This window comes from Cheilinus undulatus, linkage group 10 (assembly GCF_018320785.1).
Source record: "Cheilinus undulatus linkage group 10, ASM1832078v1, whole genome shotgun sequence".
Classification (NCBI taxonomy): domain Eukaryota; kingdom Metazoa; phylum Chordata; class Actinopteri; order Labriformes; family Labridae; genus Cheilinus; species Cheilinus undulatus.
The window spans coordinates 8,334,127-8,362,006 of NC_054874.1; the positions used below are offsets into that span (position 1 = coordinate 8,334,127).

Below are 27,880 nucleotides of genomic sequence, written 5' to 3' on the forward strand. Positions count from 1 at the left end.
TTTGCTCTCATGTTACAAAAAATGATGTAAAATGATCCGATAATGCATTGGCTAAACCGGTTATACAGGCCTGTCCACTTTCGACTGAAAAATATCGATGTACAATACAGCGAGACAACATGCATTAAGCAAAGTGTTTTTACAAGGACAATTCTCTGAAAAACGGAGCAGTTCAGAGCTTTTTCATAAACACTGAATGACCTAATTTAATCTTGGATTATTATGAACCTCTGTAGAACTGTCAACACAATGCAGGAAATGCTGTCTCTTTGTTGACTTGCTCAGCTTTATTTCATATTAGAACACTTATATAATTCAAAGCGTGTGACGTCAGTCCGCACTGACGTGATTATAGGAATAAAAGCAGATTAATAAATGGACTGTATATGCTGATGGACTAGCCAACGAGCTCTGAGATATACAGTTAAAGTAGGCCACATACAGAAAAGTACAGCACAGCACAGACAGCGCTCCTCCAGCACTCACTGACTATGCGCTGGTCTGGCCACTAGATGGAGCTCGTGTACAGGCAGTAAAAGCAGCACGTGCAACCAAAAGAGAGGCAACAACTCAAATCAGCATACAGTGAATTAGATATATATAGGGCATTAAATGATTCATCACAAGTTTTGTAGATTTTCTATCTCATTTAATTTGCAGCTTTTCAGAGTTCCTCAGCTGAATCCATGGTTCAGTCAGTTATGGGAAGTGGTCCAGGCCCTGGACCAGCAAATCAGCCCCAGACCATCACTCTCCCACCTACATGTCTGACTGTTGGTATGATGTTCTATGAATAAAATGCTGCGTTAGTTTTACTCCAGACGTCCAAGAAAAAGTCTTTGGGATCATCAAGATGTTTTTTGCAGAGCCTTTATGTCCTTTTTGGTCAGCAGTGGTTTTGGATTTGGAACTCTGCCTTGGATGTCATTTTTGCCCATTTTCTTTTTTTATTTTTTAAGATTTATTTTTGGGCATTTTTGTGCCTTTATTAGATAGAGGAGGACAGTGGATAGAGTCGGAAACAGGGTCAAGAGTGGGGGAGAGACATGCGGTAAAAGGCCTCAGGCCGGATTCAAAACCCGGGCTGCCCGCATACATGGGGAGCGCCTTTAACCACTTGGCCACCTGCTCCCCTTCACCCATTTTCTTAAAGTTGAATCATGAACACTGACCTTGACTGAGTCAAGTGAGGCCTGCAGGGGTTTATGTTGTTCTGGGTTCTTTTCTGGCCTCCTGAATGAGTCATTGATGTGCTCTTGGACTCATTTTGGTAGGCTGGCCACTCCTGGGAAGGTTCCCCATTGTTCAAAGTTTTCTCCTTTTGTGGGTAATGGCTCTCCCCATGGTTTACTGGAGTCCCAACGCCTTGAAAATGGCTTTCCAGATTGATAGATGTCAGTGACTTTGTTGCTTATGTGGTCTTAGATTTCTTTAGATGGCTCCATGATGTGTTGCTTTTTGAGATCTTTTAGCCTTCTTCACTTTGTCAAGTTCTTTTTAAGGGATTTCATCATCTTCTCACATAGGGCCACCAAACTAATTTTAATATTAGTTTGATAATCTGAAACATTTAAGTATGACTGATATGCAAAAAAAAGAAAGAAAAAGAAAGAAAGAAGTCCAGAAGGGGACAAATACTTTCACACAGTACTGTACAAACTCTTCTTATCCTCCCAAAACAAGCTTACAATGTTTAACCCTTTATGACCTACCATAGAAGGCAAAAAAAAAAGATAAAATGAAATTGTGCTCAATTTGCAAAAAAGACAGCATGTTTATTGTTTATAAAAAGTAAACTATTCACAGTAGTAAAATCGAGTATCTAAGTCTCTGCAAAAGAATCAAGGATATTTCTGAAAGGAAACACTGCTCTGGAACTCAGTGAATGTGTGATATGTTAGCCTTACTCTTCCAGTTTTATATACAAAAATAAATATTGCTCTATCTCATTTAGTTGCAAATCTGCCTGCAGTTAAAGATAGAAATGCATTGGGAGTGCCGGCGCTCCCGTAGGTCTTAAAGGGCTCCGGAGATCAGTCTAATACTGAGTTATTTAGATATAAAATCCTGGAGTCACCTGGCTGTTGTGACTACTGCTTCAGTCAACATATACAAGTGATCAACAGCCAGACTGGATTGCAATTTAAAAACAATTCATCACTCTCCTCTGTACAATAAAACAACCAAAAGTCCATGCCAGAGGCAACCAAACAACCAGTTCATGTAATGCAACATAATGGTCAAACACCTGACCTAAAGGGGCATCTCCCTGTCTAGGGTGGCACCACCAACAGTGGGTACAAAAATGCAATAAAATGGGTTTACTGCGAAGAAAATCTTGATTTGGCTCTTAGACACACAACAACAAAGAACACAAACACTGCCAACATGTAAGCACACGGACTAGTAGTTCTCAACTCATGGGGCAGGGCCCAAAAGTGGGTCATGCAGCCATTAACAGTGGGTTGTAACTGTGTTCCTAGAAAGACAATTGTGGCAGAAAGTCTATAATGTCAGAAGCCTTTAGCAGACATACTGTGCATCCATGTTTTTTATCATTTACTCCAGTGTTCATCAACTGGAGGCCCCCCAGGGCTTCCCATCCAGCCCCCTGGTGATTACTAAATTCAGAAAATTTGACAAGGCAAAATATTGCATAGTATTGTTTGACTTTATTCTTGAAGTTTGAAATAAACCTTCAACCTAGGGGCTTATCAGACAAGGAGCACACTAACATTTCTGTAATTTGGCATGCTAATTGTTATCTTGAGCAGTTTTTCACCTCAATTTTCCATTTGAGGCTCTTTGAGAGTGCACTGTCCCCCTCTGAGAATCTTCACAGAAGTTTCCTGCTCGAGTTTTTGGCGAATGACGACACAGCATATTAGAAATTGAATTCAGTGATAGACATCATGAGGGCTCCAGAAATACGTAGCTAAAATATCTCAGTCTTGTGGCTGGCTGCAGTATAGGGACTGATGTCACTGTTCAAGCATTACGCTTCCATTAATTTTTGGAAGGAAATAATATTTTAACAAGAATGTGTTAATTAGAAGAACAGTTTATTTCAACATCCGGACCCCACAGCATTGGCTAAGTAAAAGGTGGCTCTTGTGAAAATGGTGTCGAAGACCCTGATTTACTCTGTTTTTCCATGATAGCAAGTAAAATAGTTGACATCTTGAGTTTTTAACTCATTTGTTGGTCTTTTTCAGATACATAAAGCTGCTTTGCTCTTGGTAATATGTTAAATTCTTCAGGTCTTTAGAATATAAGTAGGGATGTCAGAATTAATGCATTAATTGCAATGAATAAAGGACCACAATTACTGCATTATTTTAGAAATCACAATTAGTTGCATGCTTTATGTCCCTTACAGCACAATCTAGCTAAGCTGGTGCAACATCTCCCTGCAGCTACAGCGATGACAATTAATTAATTCATTTCTAAGTACACCACTGCTCCTTATAAAGTGCAACTAAGCTGAGTTGGACATACTTCAAAAAGAACATAAATTTAATTATGAATGCCTCTCTGAATGATCACATTCAGTGTCTTTTTCTGCTGTTCAGATTACAGTCCAGCTTTAATTTCACCATCTAAACCTGAGCCATACGAGAACACACATTATATTTCAAGCAGACTTATGATAGTATGACAGAGTGCTATGGATTTACAAATAGCCTTCTTCATCACGGTTTAAAAATCAATGAAATCACAGTACTGCAGAGGAATAAACATATTTCTTTGCCTGAGTGATATCTAAAGAACCTGTGCAGTCAGCTGTGAGGAATCCAGCTACCGATGTATTGATTTACAAGGGATGTGGTTAAAATGACATGAAGCTCTATAGACACGAAAGCATTTGTTTTCCTTTAACTTTCATCGATGTCCTCCATAAATGGCTCCCTGTAATGGCAGGAGAGAAGCTGACCTTTGACCCTGCACAGTCTAAGAAAAGTTGGTGGCCAAAGTTGTTTCAAGGTTGAAGAGGATTTATAGAATGAGTGCGGTCCAGAGAACAGCCAGCACTTTAATAGATAACAGGGTAATGTCAGCAGGGACGATTTTTACTATGGTGTGTAAAAGAAAAACGTGGGAAACCGACATCTCAGCTGGAGAAACATGGAATAAACATACAACATACTGCACATTTACTATTATTTATTATTGACTTCACATTTTCTGTTCCTGTAGGTAGTATCTTCCAAAACTACACAGTAAAACACATTATAATCAGACCAAAACCTTTCAACTGCTAATATCATTGCTATCAATATTACACACTTTCGTTACTGCCATTCACCTCTTCTTGGAGCTCGTAGGAAACATCCATCCATCCATTTTCTATACCGCTTATCCCGTTTGGGGTCGCAGGGGGCTGGAGCCTATCCCAGCTGTCATTGGGTGAGAAGTGGGTATATCCGGGACTGGTTGTTAGTCAGTCATGGGGCTGACATAGGCTGACATATAGAGACAGACCAGGCACGCACACATTCACACCTACGGCCAATTTAGAGTCACTAATTAACCTAACAAGCATGTCTTTGATAGAGAGATAGAGAGAGAATAGAGAGAATATTTTCTTACCCTATATCTCATTTGAAAAATCAATTAATACATGGATACATTTCCAAGCCCTAGAATCTCTTTGCATTATGTCCCATAAATCCTGGGAACTCGAATGCAGCAGCTTTTAAGATGTGACCTTTCCTGCAACAGCTTGGTAATAGCTTAAAGATTTCTTTACAGTGTGCACACTGTGCTTATACCCTCTGCTTCGTGTTCTAACTGCACTCCTGAAAAGAGGCTTAATGAACCTCTGTTTATTCTGATTTCCAGCGTCGGTCTGCCCGTCTGCTACCTCCTAATTCTGACACAGACACTTTTCTTCACTCCCAGAAACAGATCCCAGCTCTTTGCTTCAGTCGTCCCACTGCTGATAAACCTGGGCCATCAGTCAAACAGACATCTGAGCCCTTTAGGAGGCTGGCTGGCTTTATCACTGACAGTTAGGAGGACGCACAGAGGTGGTGAGAGTCCCACGCTGCATTGTACTACAGCGACACTAATCAAACACAAGAGATGATGCTAAACAAAGTGCAAACCTGGACAGGCCTGATAATGTCCATCCTGTTGTTTTTATTAGACGCAGCAGAGGTAGGATGAAGAGGAAAAATACAAAAATAGACAAAAATGACAAAGTGGAAGTGGTAAGATAAGAAAAGAACAGACGCTTGCTTTAAATAGACAAGAAGGGATATAAAAATACAGATCATACACATTTGTTTGACTTCATTTTCTTAAGAATCATTAGTTTTTATCTGCCTCTAAAGACAGAAAAGCTCCTGTCCTTTTTTATCATCAGAGTTGTGTTTGACTTTTTTGAAGTCCACCTTGGACTAAAACAAATTAAATATAGCTGAAGTCTACTTTTGTCTTTATAAGGGACCAAAGACAGAAAAAAGGCAGATTATGTCTGGTTCTAATTCAGTACCATTTGTGTCCTGACATCTTTTAAGAAAACATAGCTTTTGTATTGTTGTATTTTTAATAAATCAGTGAAAAATAGCTATCTGAAGTCCAAACTCAGCCTTTAGAGTGTCTTTTAGCGAGTGAAAGATGGCAGTTGAGGATTCTTCTATCAGAAAGTCAAACCTAGAAAATAATGGTGCTCATGAATCAGGTTTAAAATGCAAGAAAGTTCAGTGTCATCAAATACAGACACAACTGACTTTACTTTCTTAAAATATGGACACTACAAAAAGACGAGTCAAAAATACACAAAGACTCTCATTCTTAGAGAGTGTCTTTGTGTCTCTGTGTTGTGTTTGCACTCTGGTTGATGGTGCAGTGATGTGCCATGGGTGCATTAATTACTGAAATGCCCCAGAATGCCAGTCTGCTGCGGCCTCCTGGGGCACCTTCACTGTGTTCACACACATATACAGGCACACAGTACAAAAAAGTGGAGAAGAGCTGAGAAAGGAAAGGTCTAATGCTTCCCATTATAATGCAATTGAGGCCTGAATATCATGTAGGGCTGCAGAAAGAAACCTAAAAATCATTGTTTAATTGCAATAAAGGCATCTGTGATAAACACATAGCAATAGTCTGAATTTATCTCAAAGCAGAGGAAAAATAGCTCTGAAAAATAGCAATGATTGTTTTAAATGTCTCTTCAAGGAAAATGAGTTTTTTGAGTAGTGTGTCCTGTTGTGTCGTTCTATTATGTTGATTGCAGCATTTGAATCTCAGGAACATGTGTATAGAAACATTTCAAGGAATCAAGTTTATTGAAAAAATATCCTATGCACTATTAGCATATGCTATAACTTTTTCTTAGAAAGTGTCTGGCATCGCAATGCACCACACCCTATTGTACCATACCATACCATACAGCATCATATTGTTACATTTTGTTTTGTTTTGTTTCATGGCGTAGCGCTAACCCCTGCACTGCTGTGTAGTCCAGCCACAAACATAATTCTGAAAATCAAAATTAATTTTTAAATGGTCATAAAATACTTCATAACAAGAGATTAGCATGAATGCTGCTAAAGCACCAGTTTTATCAGAACTTGACAACATTCCTTCGTTAAAAGAAGAACAAAAAACAGCAGTGAGTTGTTTTCTTTTCAAAAATGACGAAAGTCATGCACTTACATATCTACAGTCGCCATGGTTCGCGTTAAGTAGTTCTTTGTGGAGTTTACTCCTTCGGTAGTGGCGTAGCTCAATAGCGGCTACGTGTTTTGTTACTCTGATAGGCCCGTAATGATGTGACAGAACGTTCATTCAATCACCCTCCGAGTTTTTTCTCAAAGGCTCTGCCCTTTCCCAAATGCTATTTATGAGAGGTTTACTAGATGGATGTGTTTCCCACATCCATGCCTGGTTACCAAACCCAGACTGTAAACCAAAAACTGACATTTATAAGCTGTACACCCCTAGTATCAGCAGATATTATAAAGAAAACTTAAAAAATGTAATTATCAAGTATCTGCAGATAAGAGAATTTATACCAATATTTACAACTGATAGTTTGGCTATAAAAATCTGCCTGTAGCAGCTGTAAATATTGGCAGTATGAACAAATAAATTAGTTTAGTTTTAGGCTGGTTCAACAGACCTATGTCAGTTAAAGTCTTTTTCTTTAGTCCTCATCATTCCTTACAATTTTTATGGACTGAATTTTTTTATTTGAACTACATTTAAATACTGGTATCAGCTAAAACTATTTTGTACATATCAGCACACAGGATATCAGCGAAAATCTGCAATCATGCATTCATAACTGCATGTTGTTTGAATATTCTGTCATGTCAAAGTAACAGCCTGTGTTTAAAAGCACGAGGAAGTGCACTTCAGAAAATGTCACCATAGGCTTGGAGTCAGTGTTGATGGTTTTTCCTACAAAAATAAAACAGCACTATCTAAGCTGCTTACACATCTAACAGGTAAAGGACTGAACAGATGTCCCACCCCCTCTGGCCACTAGAGAGCAGAACTCCAGAGTCAAAGTAAAGTAGGAGACGGAGCTGTGTGCTGCCAAGGTTGAGCACTGTGTTGACCTCAGTATTATTAAATATAACCAAACAATTAAAGCTATCTCTCCTTATTAATAACCCTAGGCTATCATGATAACACCCAGGCTTTAATGAATTTTTAAATTCACAGAGAAAAGTGGCCTCCAAGGGCAAACAGTGAATAAATGAGGAGGTTAACCTTGCTCCCGGTGTGTAATGGAGGGCAAAGTTATATGTGATGATTATTCCCATGATTACATGGAAATATTTGACGGCCAGTTAAATGAGCATCTTCACATGGCATTAGAAGTGCAGTGGCTGGGTTTTTGTCTCAGATCTCAACACTATCATGTAGGGAAAATGATGCAGCTGGAGACCTCTCGGCCCTCTGGCTGTGTCATTCTGCAGGCTGCCTGTTTGATGCACATGCCCCGCTACAGTAAATCCACTACAACAGCAGCCTGAAGCATGCTAGGCCACCAGTGCCATAGTGATTGCACGTGTTGCCATGGAGACTGCACAGACGTAAGAGAGGGTGTGTGAAAGATGGAGTATGCGGATGAGAATAGGGGTGTTGGATATTACAGAAGAAGAAACCATCAGTCACTCAAGGCTCCAGTGGGGGGGTGGGGGGTATACAGTCATGCCTGGCTGGTTTGGGGACTCGGGGCGATGATTGTATGATCTATCCCTCCCCCTGCTGGAACCAGAGGGCTGTGTTCAGGACATGAAAGGAAGGAGGCAGCAGACTGTAACTGCCAGAAGGTAAACTTGGATGATCTCCATCTTTGGGACAAAAACTTGCAGGCAGAGTGTGAAGAAAATGCACAGATTTGCACCATGGGAGCAAATGTGTAAAACCAATGCTGGACCTCTCTGGATATATTTATTATGGCCCATTTTCTGGGCTTTATAATTTGTATAAGGTGGCCAGAAGTTGAAGAAATTGTAATTTAATAACATAGTACTCTTCCCTGTTTTCTTCTGCTTTGAAAACAACATAAAACATTTTCCAGCATCAATACTCCTCTACTAAGGCACTATCTGCGCTGTGTGCCAGTCTGCTGCTCATTAAACCACCACCCGTTCTATCTCCATCTCACTTTAAAACTCTGAAACTAATTAGGAGCCGGCAGAATGCCTGGCATTTGTCGTCTCACCTCTCACCTTTTGTATAACAACTGGCTTCAAAGTCTTAGGCTCACTGATCAGTGTTGCCATATTTCCTCTCTCACACACTCGCAGAATAACTGCAGATATTTTTATTAGCTGTGTGAAAGGAACACGGTTCTATTTTGTACATCAATAAAAGCTAAATATGGCACTGAAACACAGAGCTGAAACAATTGCAGGAGTTGAGCATCTGCCAGACTCTCTGTCACTGTTGGCTAGATAATGACACAAACAGACGACGAGGAGCACGGCTGGGTACTTCTCAACCTTTTAAAGGTTTGTTTGAAATCTGGACTTACACGGCTAAAGGCAAGATTTATAGAGAGAAAGAAGGGTTATGCTCATCCCAGAAATTCACATTTTAATTAATCTTGCCAATGTATGCCTCAAACAAAAGCACAAGAGATGACGTCAGTATTTCTGCAGTGATATTAAAACCAGAAACTACAATAGTAGGATTTTAAAAGACCACTGAGTAAGAATTCAAAGACTACTAGGAGTGTGACTTTGTAAATGAGCAAAAATGGGAACACAGGAGAACTAATGGTACAAATCAATACCATACTATACTATACGATACCATACAATACATTACAATACTGTATGATATGGTATAGTACAGTACAATATCATAAACTGAGGTGCTGTATGGTACAGTACAGCATGGCAGCACATGGCACAATATAATACAAGACAGTGCAATAGGATACAAATATTACAGTAAAAGACACAATGATATGGTGAAGTGCAGCAAGGTACTATACCACATGGCATAGAACGGCACCGCACATAACAGTAGGGTAGGGTAGGACAGAAAAGGATAGGGTAGGGTAGGATAGGATAGGATAGGATAGGATAGGATAGGATAGGATAGGATAGGATAGGATAGGATAGGGTAGGGTAGGGTAGGATAGGATAGGATAGGGTACTGTATGGTATGGGAAGGGTAGGGGAGGGTAGGGTAGGGTAGTGTTGGTTAGGAAAGGGAAGGTAAGGGTAGGGTAGGTTAGGAAAGGATAGGGTAGGATAGGCACCAGGTACAGCAGTTTCATACAGTGAGGTGCAGTAAGGAACAATACAGTATGGCACAGCATGGCATGGCGATTACAATGCGGTATGATACAGTACTTTGTAGTATGGTACACTGCAGTGCATTGGGGTACTATATAGCATGGCACAGCACAACACTACACGATCAGTACGATATTATGTGGTCTACAACAACAACATTAATATAATAATACAGTAAGTATGCAATGAATAATTATTAGACAATTATGATGGTTACGTATTGATGTGTCTGTATTTTGTCCCTCCGTCCCTCCCTTACCAAGTGCCATCCTTTCTTTTTGCTTGATTTAATCCTATACCTAGTCAATTGTTAGTAGGGAGTCCTGTATCACTTTTTTCCATGCAAATAATGATACTGTTACTGGATGAGGGAGACTGGCCTATCCACTGCCAACACCGATTAATTTTGCTCGTATATTTTGTGTTTTGTTGTAGCAGCTGGGGTCCATGAGAGTTAAGTATTCCATGTATATATATTTATGTATTTGTGTATTCTTAGGATTTGTGTAGCCTGTGTGGACTTCCATAGCAAATGAAATTTCCTTTCAGGGACAAAAAGACTTTATAATCCAAATCTCATCTCATATTTTAACCACAGAAGGTCAGATTAAATGCCTGGGAACTTCAGTCCTTAATTCAGATCTACCTAACATCATATACTGTTAATGAAAAACAGCTAATGATTATTGATTGCTGATCAGTCAGGGCATTTCAAAATTATATTTTCATGTTAGAAAATGGATTCTTATTTTTATGCAAGAGCTAGAGCGGGTAACACTGGCACGACTTCACCAACTTCCAAGGTGCATGGAGGATGAAGATAGTCTTGAAGAGAACAGAAACCTCCAGCAAAACTTGTAGTTCAGAGAACAACTTAGTTAGACCGACGTGTTTTAGCATGCAGCCTTCATCAGGGTCATCCACTATTTTTATGCAAGGCCTTTTATGACATGTTTTAGCTGGATAGTGCAACATCTTCAATGTAATTTGTTTACATGGAAACACTACAAGAATCTGGGTTTTGCAGCGTTTTTATATGTTTTCATTCTGTACTGTCAATAAGAAAATAATTCATAGAAAGGTGTTTGGTAGAAGATCATGTTAGCTGTTCCTTGCAGGCTCTTGGCACAGAAATCACTGAATAAAGCAGTTAATATACTTGTAAACATGGTAACATAAGCTTGACTGAACAAGCTGTCACTTTGTTGTGTATCTTCATGAAGCACATACTGTATTTAAGCATACTGTTTGCTTCCAGGGGTCTCTGTCCTCTTTGTGCCTGTGTGAACATTTATGTGTTTGTTTGTGAGGCTGTTTTGCTTTCCCAAAATCTCAATCTGAGGCACCAACCGGTGTGTGAAATGACCACAGAGTTCAGACAGCAGCCAGCACAGAATGACTAATGCTGCACCAGCAATGTGCTCTCATTACCCTCACAGAGCACACAGCAGAGTGTAAAACTGCAGGCCACAGATGCTCCCTGTATCCAGCTGACCCTTAAATCTCCCTCAGACTCCAAACTAAGATGGTGATTGTTTCTAAAAAGTCCCCAAAGATTTGAATCCCCTTTGGTCTGCTAAGATTGAATACAAAGAAATTGCCCAGTTAATTGGACACTCAGCTTATAAAACATCAATGAGAAGCAGTCAGCGTGCCATGCTTTCATTTGGGACACAAATGTAAATTGAAATGTAATATCTGCAGATGTGCCTACAAATTGCATGACCCTGCAGTTCCTTGTTCCCCCAGGAGGATTGTGGGTGAATCATAATAACCAGTGTTGTTGTAAGCTTGGGGAAGGTGGCTAAAAGCCCCTGTGACTGATTGCTTTGCAGAGAGTTGTAGACAGTGTGAATACAGCAGCAGGTCTTACACAGGTAGAGCCGCATTTTAAGGCTGATTAAATAAACAGGTTTCAGATCAGGTTATACGGTTAAGGATGCATTTAGAGCTACTTCTAGGCTTACAACAGTGTCATTTTGTACATTGTGTTCTGTGGAGCACAGCTTGGTGCACATGATGCTTTTCTAGGTTGGTTCAGCCTCTAATGCCACATTACTTTTCCATCAGCCAGAGCAGCTGGAGATAAGATCTTATAGCATGATGCACTGTGTACATAGATAATTCACCATGCACACATACATCCATACATACATAATGCACACAAAATCAAATAGCAGCCTTAACATGGATGTTATCAGAACAACATGCAGTATCTATCTCTGCCAGAGTCACAACAGGAGGTAGCTGGAGGATGGAATCAAGTTGCATGTGTAAATCATGGATGCAACCCCCCTTCAGCAGCATCCATAATGGTGGGGGTTAGGAGAGAAATGGTTACCAGCTCTAATCATAACCGGGAGAACATTTCCCCATCTTAAACATCTGTTTTCCTCTGGTAACATTGGTTCATCTCTGTCCTTTCAAATGTTAAAATAGAACTAAAATGTACAACCCCAGCTCCAAAAAAGTTGGGACGCCATGCTAATGTAAATAAGAACAGAATGCAACATTTAGCAAAAACTCATAATCCCATATTTTATTCACAATAGAACATAGAATATTAGATGTTGAGGCTGAGACATTTAACCATTTCATGAAAAATATCAGTTCATTTTGAATTTGATGGCAGCAACACATCTCAAAAAAGTAGGGACAGGGCCATGTTTACCATTGTGCAGCATCCCCTCTTCTTTTAACAACAGTCTGGAAACATCTGGAAACTGAAGAGATCAGTCTGTGGCAGTTTAGGAGAGGAATGTTGTCCCATTCTTGACTGATGGAGGATTCTAGCCAGATCTTTGCCAGATTTTAGTTTTATGATGCTCAAAATGTTTTCTTGAGGAGGAGTATTGCTGCTGAAAATAGGTCTGGATGACAGGCAGGCAGTACTAATTTTGGCAGCTTTTTAAATTTTAGTCTTAGTTTTAGTCTTTTTATTACATGTTTTTTGGTTTTAGTTACATTTAGTCATTTCTACCCTTTTTAGTTTTAGTTTTAGTTGATGAAAATTCCAAAACATTTTAGTCTAGTTTTAGTCCATAAAAAGTCCACACATTTTAGTCTTATTTTTAGTCCAAGCATTTATTCTCTTGCCTAAATCTGGTACCAAGTCATGTTAGTGTGTTCTGTGCAAACCTGGGTTCCCTGCTTTCTACAGCTGAGAGGCAGAATAGATACAGGTGCATTGTTTTTTGCCAGATATACCCTCAGTGAAGAAATATTAAGGATTTTGAATGTCCAACAAAAACTACATTACATTTTAGTCTGGTTTTAGTCATCTTGATGAAAACTAAACTTACTTTTAGTCAGTTCTGGTCATCACAGATCTATTTTTGGTTAGTATTAGTCTAGTTTTTGTCATGTAAAAAAAGGCTGTCACCGAACATTTTTAGTCATAGTTTTAGTTGACACTGCAGGCAGGCCAGTTCAGCACCCAGACCAGACTATCTATTGTGAAGCCATGCTGTTGTGATTTAATATTGTCTTACTGAAATATGCACAGCCTTTACTGAAAGAGACAATGTATGGATGGGTGCATATTTTGCTTTAAAACCTCTCTTTACTTGTCTGCATTGATAGTGCCTTTCGAGATGTGGAAGCTGCCTACAGCATAGGCACTAATGCAACCCCATACTATGAGAGATGCAGGCTTTAGAAATGTGGGCTGATAAGATAGAAGGTCCCTCTCCTTATAAAGGATTCCACATTTTGATTAATCTGACCACAAAACAGTTTTCCATTTTGCCTCAGTCCATCTTAAATAAGCTTTGGCCCAGGAGAAGATGGCAGTGTTTCTGGATCATGTTCACATATGGCTTCTCTTTGCTTGACACAAATTTATCTTGAATTTATGGATTTATGGTGAACTGTGTTGACAGACGTTGATTTCTGGCAGAGTTCCTGAGCCATGCAATGATTCCCAGGACAGAATCATTCCTGTTTTTAATGCAGTGCCGCCTCAGGCCCCCAAGATCAAGAGGATCCATTATTGACCTTCAGCTTTGTCCCTTGCTCACAGAGATTCCTCCAGATTCTCTGAATCTTTTGATGATATTATGGACTGTAGATGTTGGGATATTCAATGTCTGCAATTTTACTTAGTTTCATAATTTTTTTGCAGTTTTTTTTTTTGCAGTGAATATCTGCCGATCTTTACTTCCGAGAGACTGCCTCTTTAAAATGCTCCTTTAATACCCAGTCGTGTTACTGACCTGTTGTCAGTTAACCTTATTATTTGAAAAAAAAAAATGCTGTTTTTCATTAGTTCCACTTACTTTTCCAGCTTTTAGCTGCCCTGTCCCTAATTTTATGAGATGTGTTGCTGCCATCAGATTCGAAATTAGCTAATAATTAATTTTTCCTGAATGGCTTAATGTCTCAGTTGCAACATCTGTTATGTTCTTTAAGTTGGACTGTGAGTGAAATATTAATGAAATGATTGACTCTGTTTTATTTACATTTTACAAAGTGCCCTAACTTTTTTGAAATTGGGGTTGTATTTTACAACTTTATTACCAAAGAACCTTTTTAAATACACATTTTATAAACTTCACATGTTTGCTTTAAACAGGTTAATAGTTTGATAACTATGCAAGCAAGAAGTGTATTGTTCTGTGCAGCTTATTTGATATTATTTTTAATCTAAAACTATATTAAATTATTTCATATGGCATCAGTTCTTTTTGAACATTCTTAGCAAATGTTGGCAACACCATGATAATACTGATAACTGTGATATTTTGGGTCATAATAATCGTGATATAAAATTTTAATATTGTTGCATCAGGTGGAGAAAAGCTACAGAGAGATGCGTGTAAGGAGCTGAAAGACCATAAATAACCAAATCCCTTCTATTCTCTTTCAAGTCATCCCACCTCCATTATAACCACCACCCACCCAGGAAACGTGGGCCTCTTGTCACACTGGAGAGGGACATCTGTTATCAAAGAGAAATCACGGAAGTATGCTGCAGCCAAAGAAGCTCTGACTTTCTCAAAAAAGTTTGTATTAATAACTCCGACGCTAATTATACCGCCGTCTAGCAAGAGCTGTCTAAGTCCCAGAATACAGTAAGTGAAGGGATGTTGTCCTACATATTCCCTCCAGGATGACACATCAAGGAAGTGGAAATGGAGTGAGATTAAAGGCATCATCTCAGACACCAGCTGGCTTAAACTGTCTTCTTACTGATGCAGACACAAAGGGACGATCGGAGACCGTTCCCAAAGCATGAGGTCACGCTTGCGTCTTTTTTAAGACTTGCTAACTTTGGACTAATTGTTGTCTTATAGGTGATGGACACCTCCTAACGAGGATGATGAAAGCTGCAAATCTGCTATTCTTGAAGCTAAATCTGCAACTAAGACAGTGTCTGTCTTGATTTAGAAATGCAAAGTAGAAGGCAAAAACAGATTTCTGCTAATTTGTGCTCACTTTGAGAGAAGAAACACCAACTTTCGACTCGCTGATTGTCACTTTTTTTATCCGAGGGTTAGTAAAAGACTGATCATGGCCATTATTCGGATCATGTCCTCAGAATAACCCCATCACATCCCTTGTCTTGCCCTCAGGAATAACTGTGAATATTATGCAATGAGTTCAAGTGTGCAGTGCAGGGAGCTCGATGTGAACATTAATGAAGCTCATTTTAGTCCAACCACACGCTCTGGATCTCCCCAGCCACTCATGATTGTCCTCCAGGAGGGTATTTGGGGTTTCATTTCCCTGCTGTGGTTAGGCACAGACAGTTTCATGAAGCAGATCTGAGGGAATGAGGAGCTGCGTGGAGGAGAATTGTTCATAACAGTTGTATAATCTCTGGCATTACATGTGAGGTAAAAAACCATGTGTAAACATGTCAGTGAGATTGCATGGCTGGGATTGGCATGGATTATTCCAGTGTATTTAAGAGCCCGACGTGTTGGCTGGAACAGATTGACTAAGCTGCAAATGACACGACAGGAGACATGACTCAACTTATGGGAGTGGGTGGGTAAATAGGTCATGTTCCCTACCCCAACGCAGCATATCCCACTTTTCACTTTCAGTCCCCAGGCTTGTTAGTGGAGTCAGCACAGCGAGAAATCAATGCTCACATAATGACAATGGATAGTAGTGGACCAGTGTTTGGGACAGACCAGGTGGGAGGAGCTGTGCAGAGCTGATAGGGAATCCTACAGAGGTCTGAAAAAGTAGGGCACAGCACAGCAGTGGAGCAGTAATAGCTCTCTGTGGTCTGTAGTAGACATTTAATATGAAATACAACACTATTACAGAAGAGCTTGGACATGCTAAATCATAATGAAGCTGAACACAATGTTATCTAATCCCTTTGTGTATACATCATGCTAAGGTATTACAGCGGCCACCAGCTTAGGTCTAGAACTGTATTTAAACCGTATTATGTCCACTTGATATGATTGTTTTCTTCAAGGTAAATAATTCAAACTATTTTTCTCACATATTAGTGCAAAAAAATCCAATGTTGTCCCCCTATTATTACTGAACACCTTCCTTTTGAGTGTCACTTTAAATCCTTAACGTCATACTGTTTGGGTCATGGTCATAAAAAACTATAAAAAAAAATGTCAAACCCACTTTCAAGCCTCCTTTGAGTGTTTTTAAGTGGTTATGAATCAGACTGAAAATTACAGTGATGACTCTTTTTTGACCTACAAAGTAAAAAAAAGACCATCACTGACAAGACTGACTATTACTAAAGCATGCACCCGCATGGGGTGGGTGTCAGAAGAGACATTACACAGCATGCTAGAATAAATTGCCTCTTTTCAGCAAACCCACCAACCATTACACCAACAGGGACTGTAATGACATCATATTCAAATACATGTACTTTCACATGGAGTTGCCCACTCTTTTTGCAGCTATAATGGCCTCCACTTTACTTGGAAGCATTTCTGAGGCCAGGCACAGTTGTTGGACAAAAAAGGCCTGGCTCACAATCTCAATTCCAACTCACCCCAAAGTTGCTTGATGAGGTTGAGGTCAGTCAAGTTCTTCCACACCAAACTTATCAAACCATATCTTTATAGTCCTAGCTGTGTGCACTGAGGCACAGTCATGTTGGAATGGAAAAGGGCCTTCCCCAAACCGTTGCCACAAAGTTGGAAGCATAGCATTGTCCTGTTAGAATTTACAACTGTTCTTTTATTGGCAGAAGGACAAAGAGAGGATTAGTTCAGCTTAAATGGTCATTAACCCAAAGTTTATTAAAAATTACATAAAGTTAAAAATGTCACAAATATCACCCATCTGTGTGTCTTCACCCTTGCTCTGCGCAGAGCTAGGAAAAAAAAGGGAGCCCTCAGAGAAGAAAGCCCTCGAGCACAGAGAAGTGTCTGCCTTTAACACTCAGGGGAGGATCCTCCAGCACTTCCTGACAAGGAGGAGTTCTGTAAATTACGACACTTCCTAGTGTATAACAAAGAGTGGTCTTAGTAACGTTAACCTTAGCTGTTCTCCTCAATCTATACAAAAAAGAGCCACTCACTTATAACTAACCTTAGCAGAGGAACATGTTAACTAAATATGGAAAATACAATGTGTTGTCTTGTAAGCGTGCAACCCTTATGGGTTAAATGCCTCACCTCTCAATTGTACAATCAGTTCATCTAGCTGACTGAAACCTTCACATCTTAGGCATAACACTATCTCTTACTGTGCATTTGTGTTTTCGCCTTAGCAATATTTTACAGTCCAAAATGTCTTGGTATGCCGAAGCATTAAGATTTGCCTTCACTGGCAATAAGAGGCCCAAACCCTGAAAAACAGCCCCATACTAACAACCCTCCTCCACCGAACTTCACAGATCAATCAATCTGTTTCTAAAGCACCAATCCATAACTGAAGTTATATCAAGACACTTTACATAGAGGGCAGGTCTAGACCATACTCTCTGTTGTGGCCTGTTGTAATAGAGACCAGCATTCATCACCATAAGTGCATTTAGCACTGTTACAGTGGCACCGAAAATCATCCCCACTATAGGGCAGTGGTTCCCAAAGTAGGGGTCAGGGTCGCGAGACAGTGATGCTGAAATTCAATACAAGTTAAAATCCTACATTTTATATATTATTGTAACAATGTTCTCACAAGGAGTTAAATAAAAAGAAAACATAGTAATCAAGTGATATTTGTGCTAAAATGTGAGTAAAAGTTATAAAAACTACCTAAAATGCAACTTTTATACATGTTGCCCTGTGCAACATTGTGCACTTTATCCCCCTCAAGGGAAGGTGGGGTCCCTGGTCTGATTATTTTGGGGGTCACAGGCTGAGAAGTTTGGGAACCCCTGTTATAGGACAGGAATGTCGAGTGGACCAGACTCATGTTAACAGCCCTGGGGTTGGAAAGGGCGAGGGCTCGAGGGGTCGGGATGGGAGAAAAGCAGGAAGAGGAGAGGGACAAGAGAAACAACAAAACACCAGTTAAAAGACAATGGTAGGCAACATTCACCAATCATCCACCAAACCCAGACTTGCCCATCTGACCTCTAAACAGCGAAGCTAAATCATCGCTCCACAGATCACGTTTTTACTGCTCCACAGTCCAGTGCTGATGTGCTTTACACCACCCCATTTGCATAGCATTGGACTTGTTGATATGAGGCTTGCATGCAGCTGCTCAGCCACAGAAAGCCATTCATTGAAACAGCACAGTTTCTGTGCTTACATTAATGCCAGTGGAAGCTCAAAACTCTTTAGTGTCTGAATCATCATGACAATGTTGACCCCACACCATGATTTTACACCTGGCCAAGTTGCAGTTGTTCCTAAACGTCTCCACTCTCTAATAATATCACTAACTGTCACTTACAGTTGACTGTGGAATATCCAGCAGGGGTCAAATTACCCAGACCATCTTATTGCAAAGGTGATATCCATTAAGGTACCATACTTGAAGTCACTGAGCTCTTCAGAACGGCTTGATTCTATACACCTCTGGCAACAGGTCTGATTCAAACACCTGAACTCAATAATGAACGGGTGTGGTTGGGGCTCTCTTCAACTGTCCTATGTAATGATGCAAAAAGAAAGAAATGGAACTTGTGCACTCATCATTGACTCCAGAAGACTGCAGAAGACTTCTTTAGCTAAAACATTTCTCCTCATTTGAGATGTCTTTGTTTTACTTTAAAGTGATGTTGTCAGTAGACAGTAAAGATGAAGGAAAAACTCAATACATGTAAGAATTCAAATTAACCTGGCATGCCAGAGAGCCTGCTGCATTAATGCAATGCATTGGAAATGTCTCACACCCCTCTGGGTAATTTCCTATTGAAAGTGTTTTGGAAGGGACATCAGTTAGCTCAGCTAGTAGAGACTATAGTCCTCAATGCACTGGTTGCTGGAGCAAATCAGTGCATTAGCACGTCTCAGCCTCCTTTCTTAGGCATTACTTCCTCGTATTTCACCCTTTTAAATACTTCAGCATATGCAGTATGTTTGTATTTCACTTAAATTGATGCTCTTTTGTGTTCCTCTTATTCTGTACTGTAATGATGAAACATCCAGGCACTAGATTTTCCTTTGGGATTAATGACATTTAATCTAATCTTTAATCTTAAACATACTCCTTCTGATAAACATTTATGATTGAACCGAGTGTCAGAGCTGGTGTAAGAGCCAGATTTGCATTTTTCCCAAGCTAACTGATAAGATGATCTGATATTTTAAATCTGAGAGCCACTTCCGGAGCAATACTGCCTTGTGAGCTGGATTCAGTATGCAAAAGTAAAATAAATAAGGCTTATAGGCAGCATCATATAATATTTAAACTCTGTTTTATTTGTTGAACATGATTGAGTTAAAAAAAAAGACAGACTTGTGCTCATTTTTTCTGCCTCCCACTGTGATCAGCTGATCCCTCAGATCAACATATGACCCTTTTCAAAAGCAGAACAGCATCTCAGATTTCTCCTTCTCTTTGATTTAGACTGCCAACAGATTAATAGAAGTGAACTGTTTGTAATATTCATGAATTCTTCAATCCTGCTGTCTTTATGAGCCCATCAAAACGGATGAACAAGGATCCAGAAAATCCAAAGCGGCAGAGCTGACTGCTGCCGTGCATGCTGTTGGCGTGTGTGGGCATGTGTGTGAGGGGTGTCAGAGAGGGATCTGGGGGATTTTGAATAAGTTTTACCAGTAACAATTAACGGCCTGACTCATAAGTCCCATCTGTATTTAGGCGGAAAAGAGGATCTGTAGGTTCTGTTAAAGTGTGTGTGTGGTCTATGCTATTTTTGTAAGGAGAACAATAGACTTATACAGTGATATATTGAGATGACAGGGTAAAAGCTTTAAAATCAATTGTTTCTTTAATGCATCACAATGGAATAGTTGTCTCTCATTACTATATATTGGTCACATCAGTACACATCAAATATTACAAGTGTGCCTTATCCTCTAATTTTTCAGTATATGGTGCTGAGTCCTAGTTTAATTAAGATATTATGACATTACAGACCTTTTTGGACTTTATACTAAGTGCTGGTCAGTGGTCTCAGTGAAGTGAAGCCTGTAATAACAACATATAACAGCAGATGGCAACAGTAATGGCAATTTAAATACGGTAGAGGAAAATGGTTCCAAAATATGGAAAATTGTACTTTTCAGACGAAGAGAATCAGTCAAAAAGCAAGCCTCCCAACAGGCCCGCTAATACAAAGACCTGATACCTGTTGCAATGATGTAAATAAAGGCTCTGGTGATGATATAAAGATTTACAGGGTATAATAAATGATTCATTTAGTTACTGGTTGCTTTGGATCTGCCAACAAACAGGTCAATAAAAGACTGTAATGGATAATCAGGTCTAAAGTGCAAATAATTAGGATGGACCTCCCCTCAATCCATGAGTTGTACTGGTCTGGGGTCAGGAAGCAAGCAGGTAACATCCCTGAAGACCCTCCAGACCCTCCACAGAGCAGTTTAAACTCCTTTCTTCTGAAAGGCATTACAGGGCACTGCACGGCAAAACAAAGAAACAGTTTCTTCTTGCAGAGTGCAACTTTGATAAAGGCTTAACAGTCACAGAGTTCACCTGATGACCACTCAACAGTCAGAGAGTCACTCTGATGACCACTCAACAGTCAGAGAGTCACTCTGATGACCACTCAACAGTCAGAGAGTCACTCTGATGACCACTCAACAGTCACAGAGTCACTCTGATGACCACTCAACAGTCACAGAGTCACTCTGATGACCCGTCAACAGTCACAGATTTCCTGTTACATGAGTTATTTTTATATCAAAGTTTAATGAACATTGTCTTCTACCAGTACATTGAGAGCAATGCAAACCGGAGTCAAATTTCTTGTTTCATACTTTGCCAATAAAGTTGATTCTGATTCAGATTCTGAAAAGGTTGGTGATCACTGGTCTAAAGGTGTTTCAAAATCAAACTGATTGCCTGCCTTCATTGATAAAATTAGCTATGTGCAGTAAAACAGAAAAGTGAGGATGCAAGCCAGACTTGATATATAGTGATATTGAATCAAATCTAATGACTGACAGAATAATCTTAATAAACTAAAGAGTTGAAGATGCACAGCCATAGGAGAGAGAGAAGTCCATTTTCTGAATGCAGTGATGATGATCATAAGACTTACTGTATGGATTGTTTAAGTGTGTTCTTGTAAATCCTTTAACATTTATGTATTAGAGATTCCTGTAGTATCAGCAGATATCAGCCATCTTGACAAACATCGGTCCATCAGCTAATAATGTGGCATGTACAGCTGTCAATAGCTAATGTGTATCTGCTGTTTCAAATCAATGCTGGCATCCAGTGCTAATGCGTCATTCAGAGCGGAGGATTGTTAAGTTGGACAACCTCTGATCTGTTTTCATGGTCTGATGAGAGATAATGTCGGCCGCAAGAAATTTTACATTTAAAGCAGTGGAAAAAATAATTTTCAGCATTGGCAAAGCTAATCTGGCTTCAACACTGGTATAGGGCCTGATTTTCAAAACTGATGAACATTGTTCATGTGCTTTCTTCTCGACAGCCTCCTCTTAGCACCAGATAAACCCCTGTGGCGTGCAGTAGGTTAGAGGTCATGCTTTGACATGACTGAGTGATCACACTGAGCCCTCTGTACCAATGATGGATAAGTGCAAGTGACTAGATCCCATAATATCATATTACTAAGGCTAAGTTCCCAGCACACAGCTGCTGTGGTGTTCTGTGTCCGCACCTCAGCCAGTTTGCAAAAGCAGCTGCCTGCCACAAACATTCAGCCATTCAACAAGTAACAACATGATTATTTCAGTACTACTGGATTAAGATCTAAAACACAGCGTGCAGGAAATATCCAAAATGTCTAGGCATGAACTTTGGTATACATAAACATCCAGGGTCAATGTGTGTGTTTGCAATTAAGGAGATAACACCCGGAGATTAGGACATATTAACCGACGCTTTGGCAGTCAGACGGCACAGATTAGAGAGGGGGGCTGCGTGACACCGGCCTGTTGTGATGATGCTTAACGTGTGAACATCAGGACTGCTGAAGGACTGCCTGATTGCTACCAATTACATCACACCGAACATGCATCTGAGGCCTGCAACGTCCCGGTAGCTCACCCACATGCAGAACAGAGCCAAGACTGACTATTAGTCTTTCACTGCTACACTGGAAAGTCAATAGAAACAGATTAGCAACATGAAGAGGCCATTCTGCTCTAAATTTGAGCAAAATTACCTGCTATTGCTCTCTGAAAACGTGATTCTTTTGAACATTTTGTCCTTTAGTTTGTCTCTCCTTTTCTCTGATTAACTGTGTGTTAGTGAGAGAGGAAGAGAAAAGAGGCACAGCTGTCAATGTACGCTGGCAGGGCCTGATGTGATGTGCGATGTCTAATTATCTCTCCAGCCAGTGGATTAGCGAGCTAACACTAATGGCTGCCATAAGGCCCTAGGTCCCAGAGTGTACACACAAAAACACACAAAAATGCAGACGAGGCACATGCTTACCAGTAGATAATTTTCCCAAAGCGAAATGGATTGATGTGATTTTTCAAGCAGATACTTAAAGACTGACTAAACCCCAGAGTCTCAGCTGAGGTGCATCTACTCTGGAATTTTAAGAACATGTCTGCGATTGACGGGGGATAAGACATCCAACTCCCTCTGCCCTACTGTCCCTTATCAGCCACAACATCAATGAGTCTATTTTGCTCTTTAGATTAGATTATTAGCCATAATGTCATTACAAATCCTGTTATGCTTTCCCATAAAAATCCAGAGGTATAAGATGGTGTTTAAAAACCACACAGGTTGACAAAACAATAGCCTGTGTGCATGCGCATGCACAGAGGCTATGAGCCATTCATCAAGGTAGTTCCTGTCTGCAGTGACACAGAGGGTCATAGCACAGGCTCTCTGTCTCTCTTTCTTTTCATTGTGAGCTATTCAGGTCATCTCCACCACAAGCGCAGTTTGGTGAAGCAATGAGTGAATAGACTGCCATTGGTTGTCACAGCCCATGTGACAACAACTGTGGGAAAACAATATTGTGGATAGCAAGCTAAGCTAATCTAAAATTGATTCAAGATGGATAAAAAAGACGTTCGGTATCAGAGTTACTGGTGTGGATTTAATCTGGAAAGAAATTCACCCAAGTTCCAGGCTTTGCTTAAAAAGCTTCTGTAAAAACAACGAAGGCATGGATAGCGTCATTAGAACGGCACAACAGCTAACTGCAAGAGGAGAAGAGGGAAGAAGGTATGATTTATGGTTCCCAAGTTAGTTTAAATAACCTGTGTCTCTTCTTGTTCTATATGACAATGTCAGTCTCAAGAGTTAAAGGAGCACTGGAAGTGATTTACAGTTTCAGCATTGTTTTAGCATTTCACAGGTAAACTAAGGATGCTTTCACACCAGAGCTGTTTGGTCCTCTTTAAACAAATTCTGGTCCGTTTTCCCGCATAGTTCAGTTTTTTGGAATGGTGTGAAAGCTCACATGAACTCTGGTGTGGACCAAACAACCAGACTCTGGTCCACTTGAAAAAAGGGGGTTTCGGCCCACTTCCAAACGAACCCTGGTGCGGTTCGTTTGAGGTGTAAAAGCAAAGCGGACCAACTTGTGAACCAAAGGCAGGAAGTGTCATAAAGCATAATGATTAACAGATTTATGTGTGATTTAATACACTTAATTACATGTCGGTACCTCGCTTGGCGTCTGTGTAGCCATAGCAACATGTCGTAGTCAGTGCTGATTTATTTGTCTCATGTAAAGAACGACATGCTGGGCAGCTCACCACCTCATTGGCTGCTGGTAAAAGCAAAAGCAAAAACCGTAAGACAATGTAAATTTGGTGTTTTTTCATTGTTCGTGGAAAAAATAGACTGTCGTAGGGAGATGGATTTCTGGCTTCGTCTTCTTCTACGCCTTCTTTTCTTCTTGGTCGTCGTTTGTTTTTGATGACAGCGGCCCTAACGGGTAGAAGTTGTAGGTGTTCAGATGGTTTGGTCTGTTTGACCAAGAACAGTGTGAATGAGAACCAAACCAAAGGTAACTGCAACAGTGTTGTGATTTCCATTCCAAAACAGATTGAGTCCCACAGACTATCAGGTGTGAAAATGACTTAAGTTTAATCAGGACTGAGGATCCAATGAAAATGTCTCTTTTTCCTTTCAATCTGCATAAAAGGCACACTCTTTCCCCCTATGAGAAATAATTATCCAAAACTATCATTACACAGGATCTAGAAATGTGAAGTAATGCTTCCTGTGTTTTCAAACAGATAATAAAGGCCTGAAAATATGATTTATTCAAGTACCAGTTACATCATCTACATATCCCCAAAAAGGGGTTAACATACATTTAAATGTTTGATGGCACAGGCACTGCTAGAATCAGACCCACATTCTTGTGGCATTAATTATAAATATTTGCTCATTACACAGCCCCGTCTTCATGATGGTAAATAAAGCAATACTTTTAAAGACTATTTATGAATATCCCAGGATGTGTTATTACCGATTTCCACCCATTCTTGTTACCCACAATCCTGGAGTGTCACAGCCTTGCTCTGATTGGTTAATTTTGCCTTTACATGCCAAATTTCTGTGTTCAATCTGGTAATTCAAAATCATGGTTCATTCATAATCACAGTCAACAGCACTACACTACCCACAATCCTAGAGTCAGTGTCAGACTGGTTGATCTGAGTGATTGATTCCACAACATACTTGTACTTTTACTCCAATACTGCTGCTAGACGCAAATTAATGGGTCATTTTTCAACAAAAGCCAGTGTAACTGAGGAAATGGAACAACACAAACATGAAATTGTACTACAATGTCAAGATCTGGACCCTAACTTAACAACAGTATAATTAAATCCCCAAGAGTTTAAGTTTTTATCAGAAGAAACTGACATGGCAGTTTAGTTACAGTTTAAATTTAAGAGGTTGTTTTCCTGTTTAATGTTTTTGCCAGTAAAAATAATTCAATCAAGCCTCATATAGGTCAGTGAGGCAGAAGACACCGAGGCCAGAGAGAGGGGACATTTTACAGAGGAGGTTTGTGGGCTCTGCATGGCTGGCTGAGCAGTGTAGAAGCAGAATTTACCATAGTGTGTAGTCTGCTACGTTGCCGCAGATGTGTGCCTCTGTTCGGGTGCATTTGTATGTCAGCCTGCTCGCTGCCGTGTCTCACCGGCACCTGACAGCTGGGGTTCAGCACTGCCACACGCATGCACCACCTCTAATGGTGTTTACTCAGTCCAATGCCGCGGCCTGATCCCGCTTGGTTGCTCGTATGCATGCTGTAAAATTAGATTTGGGTCTCGGATAATGACTCGTGGGCCACATGTTCACAGCATACTGATGTAAGACAGCCTGACTGAGGGTGTGTGTGAATGTATTGGTGTGTATTGACGACAATAAGGAAGGACAACCCCATATGAAACAGGAGCTCTGCACAGCTTTGCAGGACTGTTGGAGGTGAAATACACGTTCATACAGGCCAATTGAGTTACTCACATCAGGGCTCATTTGACAAACACCTGCAGAGGGTAATGGGGGACGTTGTAGTGAATAGTAACGCATGCAGGAGGGAGCTGATAAACTGGAGAGGACTGCTGACTGAGGAAGCAACAGGGAGCTCTGTATGACAGTTGAAGAATCACCATTTCATTAACATTATGCATTATTTATGTCTCCCCATTTTATTGCCCTGGCACATACATCTTCTGTGACCTTGAGCAATCGCACTGAGCCAACAGTGATGGCAAGAAAATGAGACTATGTTTAAGTATTCATTGTTTCCATTAAGTATTAGCTTTTTTATCCTTGATAACTATCTCTTCTGACACAGATTTCCCTTCATCTAAAATTGAACTTTGGGGTGGATTCATGTGAAGAAACTTGCATGCAACTCTACCAATCCCGCCTGAGAACTACTGCTTCTGTGCATGGGGTGCATGGGCATAACCCCTAGGTTACCGGTGCCCCTTCCTGCATGGAATTCTTAAATCACACTTAGTGGTGGGACATGATGTAGAGAGGGCTGTGCAGAAACTTTAGGCATATTTGGGCCCAAAATGAGGCTTATGTAAGGAGTAGATATGTCCACGTATGTTTTTTGGGTGGGGGTTGACATGTGCTCTGGATGTCCTTGCATACTAATACCAGGCAGGCCTGCCCACAGAATTGGCCAGACCCCTAAAAAACCCAGTGATGGGCCCTACCCTGTTGTGATTTATTGATGAAATCTCAGCATGTGTGTTGAATCAGCAGCATTGGTGCTAGCGTCCTGGCTAACAGTTACTTTATTTTGGAGCTGAAAAGTGTGCTAAACTAATATTGGGGTTCTGATGTTACAATTATTTATGCATGACAGTTTTAAAAAAACTTTTTAACAGCTTTTCCCCACTGTTTCTGCTCTTTTCTTTTAAACTCATTTTGCCTCTAATCAATTTGGCCACTTATAGCCTATCTATCCAATGTTCCTTTTAATTACCTTTTACTAGTTTATCTGGACATTTTACAACTTTTTAACTGCTTTTCCCCATTTTCCACCCATTTTTGCATTTTGCAAGCCATCTTTGCCACTTTTGTCCCATTTTTTTTGCCTCAATTCAATTCAATCAGTTTATTCACAAAACGGATAGAAATTCAATATAATCCAGCATGATAATTCATACAAGCTTATTTGTGAAATGGGACTCCCCAGAAGCTATGGGGAGTTTGTATATAGGGGCCCAGACATCATTATACAATTTACAAATAACATTTATAATATACACAATTACAAATTCAAACATCATTCCTAATACTAATTCAACATTCTAAATACCCTAGAATTTACTTTAATGATCCCAAATATAACACTGATGCTTTACATACAATGGCACTTAGAAAATAGCAATATAAATCAAATTGAGTATATTTTTTTCATATGGGAAGCTGTTCAGAAAAGATCAAACATCCTATGAGGTTCAGGATTGAGCATACTTTAGTAGCAGCTGTTGTTTCAGCCTCTTTGTGAAGATAGACAAAGATGATGACATTTTTATTGTAGTTTCAAGATCATTCCAGATTTGTGGGCCTCCGCAGGTCACACTAAAACTTGTACACTTCAGTTTACGCTTCTTCCCCATTAGTAGTTGTTTGTTCCCTGTATTATGTGCATGAGAGAGAGTGCAAATTGGAATAAGATCACATAATCTATCATTGAGTCTATAAACTAAACCAATTTTTTGGTCAATTTCTGCCACTTCTAAAACATTTTCCCACTTATTTTTGCCAGTTTTTGAAATTTTTTAATCATCTTTCTCTTACATTTTGATAAAAGTGGTTATTATTCAGGTGAGATTTACAATATGGTTACCACAGATTAAATTTACAGTGGACCTTGATTTTGCCGACATCCATGGGCCCCCCATTTTGCCAGACCCCAGAAAGCTCTGCCCTTTATTTATACCCCCTTATGGGTGGCCTTATAACCGAGGACATGAGAAAAGATGAGCAAAAAAAATACAAAGTCCACACTTTTAGGCACAGTAAGGGCGAGTAAGCACAGCCTGTGGTGCTGTGGATTTCCCAAGGGCCTGAAAACCACCAGCGGTCCC

The 27,880-nt window shown here is 40.0% G+C and overlaps 1 protein-coding gene across 3 annotated transcripts in view; it reads right to left on the reverse strand.

Moving 5' to 3' along the window:
• fgf13a (fibroblast growth factor 13a) overlaps positions 1 to 27,880 on the reverse strand; it is a 199,274-nt gene that overhangs the window by 56,207 nt on the left and 115,187 nt on the right. The window lies entirely within an intron of this gene.